The sequence below is a fragment of the Balaenoptera physalus genome (genome assembly GCF_965194825.1).
Source record: "Balaenoptera physalus genome assembly, chromosome: 7".
NCBI classification, from domain to species: domain Eukaryota; kingdom Metazoa; phylum Chordata; class Mammalia; order Artiodactyla; family Balaenopteridae; genus Balaenoptera; species Balaenoptera physalus.
Window position 1 is genome coordinate 80228988 of NC_138886.1, and position 9926 is coordinate 80238913.

Here is a 9926-nt window from a genome sequence, read left to right on the forward strand (position 1 = left end):
TGATAAGCACACACAAATGGGGTTGGGGGGATTTCCGTAGCTTGACAAAGAACATTCAGAAAAAACCTACAGCTAACATCATACAGTTAACATGTCACCATCACTAATGGTGAGAAACTAGAAGCTTTCCTGTTAAGATCAGGAACAAGGCAAGGATGTCCCCCCTTACCACTCCTTTTCAACACTGTACTGGATGACCTAGCTAATGCAATAAGACAAAGAAAGGAAATAAAAGGCACACTGACTGGAAAGAAAGAAATAAAACTGTCATTGTTCACAGATGACATGATTGTCTATGTAGAAAATCCAAAAGAATTGACAAAAAAACTCCCAGAACTAATAAACTATTATAGCAAGATTACACAATACAAAGGTAATCTATAAAAGTTGATCACTTTCTTATATACCAACAATGAATAAGTGGAATTTGAAATTAAAAATGCAATACTGTTTGCATTAGCACCCAAAGAAATGAAATTCTAAAGCATAAATCCAGCAAAATATGTATAAAATCTACATGAAGAAAATTATACAACTTTGATGAAGAAAATCAAAGAACTAAATAAATGGAGAGACAGTCCCTGTACAAGGATAAGAAGACTCGGGACTTCCCTGGCAGTCCAGTGGTAAAGACTCCATGCTACCACTGCAGGGGGTACGGGTTCAATCCCTGGTCAGGGAACTAAGATCCCACATGCCACATGGCAAGGCCAAAAAAAAAAAAGGTTAAGAAGACTCAATGCTGTCAAGAGGTCAGTTCTTCCCAACTTACTCTATAGATTCAATCCATCCAAATCAAAATCCAGAAAGTTATTTTGTGGTTACTGACAAACTGACTCTAAAGTTTATATGGAGAAGCAAAAGACCCAGAATAGCCAACTCAATAGTGAAGGAGAAGAACGAAATCAGAGGACTGACACTACTTGACTTCAAGACTTACTCTAATTCTACAATAATCAAGACAGTGTAGTATTCGTGAAAGAATAGACAGATAGACCAATGGAACAGAATAGAGAGCCCAGAAATAGACCCCCATGAATACAGTCAACTGATCTTTGATAAAGGAGCAATAGTAATGCAAGGGAGAAAAGATAGAGTTTTCAAAAAATAATGCTGGAACAACTAGATATCCACATGCAAAAAAAAAAAAAAAAAGAATCTAGACACAAACTGTATACCTTTCACAAAAATCAACTAAGGAGATTAGTTCAAAATGGAGGAGTAGAAGGACGTGCACTTACTCCCTCTTGTGAGAGCACGAGAATCACAACTAACTGCTGAACAATCATCAAAAGGAAGACACTGGAATTCACCAAAAAAGATACGCCACATCCAAAGACAAAGGAGAAGACACAGTGAGACGGTAGGAGGGGTGCTATCACAATAAAACCAAATTTCATAACTGCTGGGTGGGTGACGCAGAAACTGGAGAAAAATTATACCACAGAAGTCCACTCACTGGAGTGAAGGTTCTGAGCCCTACGTCAGGCTTCCCAACCTGGGGGTCTGTCAATGGGAGGAGAAATTCCCAGAGAATCAGACTTTGAAGGCTTGCGAGATTTGATTGCAGGACTTCCACAGGACTGGGGGTAAAACAGACTCCACTCTTGGAGGGCACACACAAAATAGTGTGCACATCAGGACCCAGGTGGAAGGAGCAGTGACCCCATAGGAGACTGAAGCAGACCTACCTGCTAGTGTTGGGGGGTCTCCTGCAGAGGCAGAGGGTGGCTGTGGCTCACCGTGGAGACAAGGACACTGGTAGCAGAAGTTCTGGGAAGTACTCCTTGGCGTGAGCCCTCCCAGAGCCTGCCATTACCCTCACCAAAGAGCCTGTGGGCTCTGGTGCTGGGTCACCTCAGGCAAAACAACCAACAGGGAGGAAACTCAGCCCCACCCATCAGCAGACAAGCAGATTAAAGTTTTACTGAGCTCTGCCCACCAGAGCAACACCCAGCTTTACCCACGACCAGTCCCTCCCATCAGGAGGCTTCCACAAGCCTCTTAGATAGCTTCATTCACTAGAGGGCAGACAGCAGAAGCAAGAAGAACTACAATCCTTCAGCCTGGAATGAAAACCACATTCACAGAAAGATAGACAAAATGAAAAGGCAGAGGACTATGTACCAGCTGAAGGAACACGATAAAACCACAGAAAAACAACTAAATGAAGTGGAGATAGGCAACCTTCCAGAAAAAGAATACAGAATAATGATAGTGAAGATGATCCACGACCTTGGAAAAAGAATGGAGGCAAGGATCGAGAAGATGCAAGAAATGTTTAATAAAGACCTAGAAGAACTAAAGAACAAACAAACAGAGATGAATAATACAATAACTGAAATGAAAAATACATTAGAAGGAATCAATAGCAGAACAACTGAGGCAGAAGAACGGATAAGTGACCTGGAAGACAGAATGGTGGAATTCACTACCATGGAACAGAATAAAGACAAAAGAATGAAAAGAAATGAAGACAGCCTACGAGACCTCTGGGACAACATTAAACACACCATCATTTGATTTATAGGGGTCCCAGAAGGAGAAGAGAGAGAGAAAGGACGTAAGAAAATATTTGAAGAGATTATAGTCGAAAATTTCCCTGACATGGGAAAGGAAATAGCCACCCAAGTCCAGGAAGCGCAGAGGCCCAGGCAGGATAAACCCAAGGAGAAACATGCCGAGACACATAGTAATCATATTGACAAAAATTAAAGACAAAGAAAAATTATTAAAAGCAACAAGGGAAAAACGACAAATAACATACAAGGGAACTCCCATAAGGTTAACAGCTAATTTCTCAGCAGAAACTCTACAAGCCAGAAGGGAGTGGCATGATATATTTAAAGTGATGAAAGGGAAGAACCTACAACCAAGATTACTCTACCTGGCAAGGATCACATTCAAATCCAATGGCGAAATCAAAAGCTTTACGAACAAGCAAAAGCTAAGAGAATTCAGCACCACCAAACCAGCTCTACAACAAATGCTAAAGGAACTTCTCTAAGTGGGAAACAAAAGAGAAGAAAAGGACCTACAAAAACAAACCCAAAACACTTAAGAAAATGGTAATAAGAACATACATATCAATAATTACCTTAAATGTGAATGGATTAAATGCTCCAACTGAAAGACACAGGCTCGCTGAATGGATACAAAAACAAGACCTATATATATGCTGTCTACAAGAGACCCACTTCAGACCTAGGGACACACACAGACTGAAAGTGAGGGGATGGAAAAAGATATTCCATGCAAATGGAAATCAAAAGAAAGCTGGAGTAGCAATACTCATATCAGATAAAATAGACTTTAAAATAATGTTAAGAGACAAGGAAGGACATTACATAATGATCAAGAGATCAAACCAAGAAGAAGATATAACAATTATAAATATATATGCACCTGACATAGGAGCACCTCAATACATAAGGCAAATGCTAACAGCTATAAAAGAGGAAACTGACAGTAACACAATAATAGTGGGGGACTTTAACACCTCCCTTATGCCAATGGACAGATCATCCAGACAGAAAATTAATAAGGAAACACCAGTTTTAAATGACACAATAGACCAGATAGATTTAATTGATATTTATAGGACATTCCATCCAAAAACAGCAGATTACACTTTCTTCTCAAGTCCACACGGAAAATTCTCCAGCATAGATCACATCTTGGGTCACAAATCAAGCCTCGGTAAATTTAAGAAAACTGAAATCATATCAAGCATCTTTTCTGACCACAACGCTATAGGATTAGAAATCAATTACAGGGAAAAAACCGTAAAAAACACAAACACACGGAGGCTAAACAATACGTTACTAAATAACCAAGAGATCACTGAAGATATCAAAGAGGAAATCAAAAAATACCTAGAGACAAATGACAATGAAAACATGATGATCCAAAACCTATGGGATGCAGCAGAAGCAGTTCAAGAGGGAAGTTTATAGCAATACAATCCTACCTCAAGAAACAAGAAAAATCTCAAATAAACAATTTAACCTTACACCTAAAGGAACTAGAGAAAGAAGAACAAACAAAACCCAAAGTTAGTAGAAGGAAAGAAATCATAAAGATCAGAGCAGAAATAAATGAAATAGAAACAAAGAAAACAATAGCAAAAATCAATAAAACTAAAAGCCGCTTCTTTGAGAAGATAAACAATATTAATAAACCTTTAGCCAGACTAATCAAGAAAAAGAGGGAGAAGACTCAAATCAATAAAATTAGAAATAAAAAAGGAGGAGTTACAACAGACATCACAGAAATACAAAGCATCCCAAGAGACTACTACAAGCAACTGTATGCCAATAAAATGGACAACCTGGAAGAAATGGACAAATTCTAAGAAAGGTATAACCTTCCAAGACTGAACCAGGAAGAAATAGAAAATATGAACAGGCCAATCACAAGTAATGAAATTGAAACTCTGATTAAAAAATCTTCCAACAAACAGAAGTCCAGGACCAGATGGTTCCACAGGTGAATTCTATCAAACATTTAGAGAAGAGCTAACACCCATCCTTCTCAAAGTGTTCCAAAAATTTGCAGACAAAGGAACACTCCCAAACTCATTCTACAAGTTCACCATCACCCTGATACCAAAACCAGACAAAGATACTACAAAAAAATAAAATTACAGACCAATAACACTGATGAATATAGATGCAAAAATCCTCAACAAAATACTAGCAAACAGAATCCAACAACACATTAAAAGGATCATACACCATGATCAAGTGGGATTTATCCCAGGGATGCAAGGATTCTTCAATATATGCAAATCAAACAATGTGATACACCATATTAACAAACTGAAGAATAAAAACCATATGATCATCTCGATAGGTGCAGAAAAATCTTTTGACAAAATTCAACACCCACTTATGATAAAAACTCTCCAGAAAGTGGGCATAGAGGGAACCTACATCAACATAATAAAGGCGATATATGGCAAACCCAGAGCAAACATCATTCTCAATGGTGAAAAACTGAAAGCATTTCCTCTAAGATCAGGAATAGGACAAGGATGTCCACTCTCTCCACTATTATTCAGTATAGTTTTGGAAGTCCTAGCCACGGCAATCAGAGAAGAAAATTAAATAAAAGAATCCAAATTGGCAAAGAAGAAGTAAAACTGTAACTGTTTGCAGATGACATGGTGCTGTACATAGAAAATCCTAAAGATGCAACCAGAAAACTACTTGAGCTAATCAATGGATTTGGTAAAGTTGCCGGATACAAAATTAATGCACAGAAATCTCTTGCATTCCTATACACTAACAACAAAAGTTTAGAAAGAGAAATTAAGGCAACAATCCCATTCACCACTGCAATAAAAAGAACAAAATACCTAGGAATAAACCTACCTAAGGAGGTAAAAGACCTGCACTCAGAAAACTATAAGACACTGATGAAAGAAATCAAGGATGACACAAACAGATGGAGAGATATATCATGTTCTTGGATTGGAAGAACCAATATTGTGAAAGTGACTATCCTACCCAAAGCAATCTACAGATTCAATGCAATCCCTATCAAATTACCAATGGCATTTTTCATAGAACTAGAACAAAAAATCTTAAAATTTGTATGGAGACACAAAAGACCCTGAATAGGCAAAGCAATCTTGAGGGAAAAAAAACGGAGCTGGAGGAATCAGACTCCCTGACTTCAGACTATACTACAAAGCTGCAGTAATCAAGACAATATGGTACTGGCACAAAAACAGAAATATAGATCAATGGAACAGGATAGAAAGCCCAGAGATAAACCCATGCACCTATGGTCAACTAATCTATGACAAAGGAGGCAAGGATATACAAAGGAGAAAAGAGAGTCTCTTCAATATGTGGTGCTGGGAAAACTGAACAGTTATATGTAAAAAAATGAAATTAGAACACTCCTTAACACCATACACAAAAATAAACTCAAAATGGATTAAAGATCTAAATGTAAGACTGGACACTATAAAACTCTTAGAGGAAAACATAGGAAGAATACTCTTTAACATAAATCACAGCAAGATCTCTTTTTTAAAATAGATCTTTATTGGAGTATAATTGTTCCACAATACTGTGTTGGTTTCTTGACCCGCCGCCTAGAGTAATGGAAATAAAAACAAAAATAAACAAATGGGACCTAATGAAACTTAACAGCTTTTGCACAGCAAAGGAAACTATAAACAAGATGAAAAGACAACACTCAGAATGGGAGGAAACATTTGCAAACGAATCAACAGACAAAGGATTAATCTCCAAAATATACAAGCAGCTCATGCAGCTCAATACCAAAAAAACAAACAACCCAATCCAAAAATGGGCAGAAGACTAAATAGATATTTCTCGAAAGAAGACATACAGATAGCCAAGAGGCACATGAAAAGCTGCTCAACATCACTAATTATTAGAGAAATGCAAATCAAAACTACAATAAGGTATCACCTCACACCAGTTAGAATAGGCATCATCAGAAAATCTACAAATGACAAATGCTGGAGAGGGTGTGGAGAAAAGGGAACCCTCTTCCACTCTTGGTGGGAATGTAAATTGATACAGCCACTATGGAGAACAGTATGGAAGTTCATTAAAAAACTAAAAATAGAATTACCATATGACCCAGCAATCCCACTACTGGGCATATATCCTGAGAAAACCATAATTCAAAAAGACATGCATCCCAATTTTCACTGCATCACTATTTACAATAATAGCCAGGTCATGGAAGCAACCTAAATGCCTATTGACAGATGAATGGATAAAGAAGATGTGGTACATGTATACAATGGAATATTACTCAGCCATAAAAAGGAATGAAATTGGGTCATTTGTAAAGACGTGGATGGACCTAGAAACTGTCATATGAGTGAAGTAAGTCAGAAGGAGAAAAACAAATATCGTATATTAACGTGTATATGTGGAATCTAGCAAAATGGTGCAGATGAACCAGTTTGCAAGGCAGAAATAGAGACAAAGATGCAGAGAACAAGCGTATGGACACCAAGGGGGGAAAGCGGGGTGGTGGGATGAATTGGGAGATTGAGATTGACATATATACACTAATTTGAATAAAATCAATAACTAATAAGGACCTGCTGTATAAAACAAAATAAAATTCAAAAAATATAAACATTAAAAAAGAAAAATCAACTGAGAATGGATCACAGACCTAAATGCAAAATGGAAAACTGTAAAACTTCTAGAAGATAACATAGGAGAAACTCTAAATGACCTTGGGTATGGTGATGACTTTGAATACAACACCAAAAGCACAACCTATGAAAGAAATAGTTGACAAACTAGATTTCATTAAAATTAAAAAACTTCTGCTCTACTAAAGACACTGTCAAGAGGATGACAGACAAGCCATATACTGGGAGAAAACATATGCAAAAGACATATTTAATAAACAACGATTATCCAAAGTATACAAAGAACTTTTATTTTAACATCTTTGTTGGAGTATAATTGCTTTACAATGTTGTGTTAGTTTTTGCTGTATAAAAAGTGAATCAGCTATATGTATACATATATTCCCATATCCCCTCCCTCTTGCATCTCCCTCCCACCCTCCCTATCCCACCCCTCTAGGTGGTCACAGAGCACCGAGCTGATCTCTCCGTGCCATGCAGCTGCTTCCCACTAGCTATCTATTTTACAGTTGGTAGTGTATATATGTCAATGTTACTCTCTCACTTCATCCCAGCTTACCCTTCCCCCTCTCCGTGTCCTCAAGTCCATTCTCTACATCTGTGTCTTTATTCCTGTCCTCCCCCTAGGTACATCAGAACCTTTTTTTTTTTTTAGATTCCATATATATGTGTTAGCATACAGTATTTGTTTTTCTCTTTCTGACTTACTTCACTCTGTATGACAGACTCTAGGTCCATCCACCTCACTACGAATAACTCAATTTTGTTTCCTTTTATGGCTGAGTAATATGCCATTGTATATATGTGCCACATATTCTTTATCCATTCATCTGTCGATGGGACACTTAGGTTGCTTCTGTGTTCTGGCTATTGCAAATAGTGCTGCAATGAACATTGTGGTCCATGACTCTTTTTGAATTATGGTTTTCTCAGGGTATATGCCCAGTAGTAGGATTGCTGGGTTGTATGGTAGTTCTATTTTTAGTTTTTTAAGGAACCTCCATACTGTTCTCCATAGTGGCTGTATCAATTTACATTCCCGCCAACAGTGCAGGAGAGTTCCCTTTTCTCCACACCCTCTCCAACATTTATTGTTTGTAGATATTTTGATGATGGCCATTCTGACTGGTGTGAGGTGATACCTCATTGTAGTTTTGATTTGCATTTCTCTAATAATTAGTGATGTTGAGCATCCTTTCATGTGTTTGTTGGCAATCTGTGTATCTTCTTTGGAGAAATGTCTATTTAGATCTTCTGCCCATTTTTGGATTGGGCTGTTTGTTTTTTTTTGATACTGAGCTGCATGAGCTTCTTGTATATTTTGGAGATTAATCCTTTGTCAGTTGCTTCATTTGCAAATGTTTCCTCCCATTCTGAGGGTTGTCTTTTCATCTTGTTTATGGTTTCCTTTGCTGTGCAAAAGCTGTTAAGTTTCATTAGGTCCCATTTGTTTGTTTTTGTTTTTATTTTCATTTCTCTAGGAGGTGGGTCAAAAAGGATCTTGCTGTGATTTATGTCAAAGAGTGTTCTTCCTATGCTTTCCTCTAATATACAAAGAACTCTTAAAACTCAACAATAAGAATACAAACAATCTGATTTTAAAATGGGCCAAACAACAAGTACATGAAAAGGTGATCATCACTAATCATCAGGGAAATGAGAATCAAAATCACTATGACATATCACCTCACATTTGTTAGAGTCATTAATTATCAAAAAGGCAAGAAATTACAAGGCAAGGAAGGAGAGTAAATGGAACCCTGGTGCCCTGTTGGTAGAAACGTAAATTGGTACTGTAATTATGGAAAACAGTATGGAGGTTCCTCAAAAAATCAAAAATAGAACTCCCATATTATCCAGCAATCCCACTTCTGGGTATATATCTGAAGGAAACAAAAACACTGTCTCAAAGAGATATCTGTGTCCCCATGTTAATTGCCACATTATTCACAACAGGAAAACAACCAGTGTTCGGCTACAGATGAATGGATAAAGAAAATATGAGTGGATAAAGGAAAAATATATATATATACCTAATGGAATATTATCCTGCCATAAAAAAGAAGAAAATTCTGCTATTTTTGACAACATGGATGAACCTGGAGGGCACTATGATAAGTAAGTCAGACACAGCATGACAAATACTGTATGATATCACTTATGTATGAAATCTAAAAAACCAAACTCACAGAAACAGAGAGTAGATTGGCAGTTGCCAGAGGCAAAGAGTGGGGGAAGTGGGTGAAAGTGGTCAAAGGGTACAAGTCATAAGCCATAAGATGAATAAGTTCTGGGGATCTAATGTATAGCACAGTGACTATAGCTAACAACACTGTATTACATATTTGAAAGTTGCTATGAAAGTAGGTCTTAAAAATTCTCACTGCAGGGGGAAAATATGTAATAGATGTTTTAACTAACCTTATTGTGGTAACCATTTCATAACGTAGATCTTTCTCAACTTATAATGAGGTTAGGTCCCAACAAACCCATCTTAAGTAGAAAATATCAAGTCGAAAAAGCATTAAGTACACATACCCTACTAAACATCATAGCTTAGCCTAGCCTACATTAAACATGCTCGGAATACACGTTAACCTAGAGCTGGGCAAAATCATCTAACACAAAGCCTATTTATAATAAAGTATTGAATATCTCACGTTTTTATTGGATACTGAACTGAAAGTAAAAAAAAGAATGATTGTATATTTGCAGCAACATGGATGGACCTGGAGATGATCATACTAAGTGAAGTCAAGTCAAAAAGAGA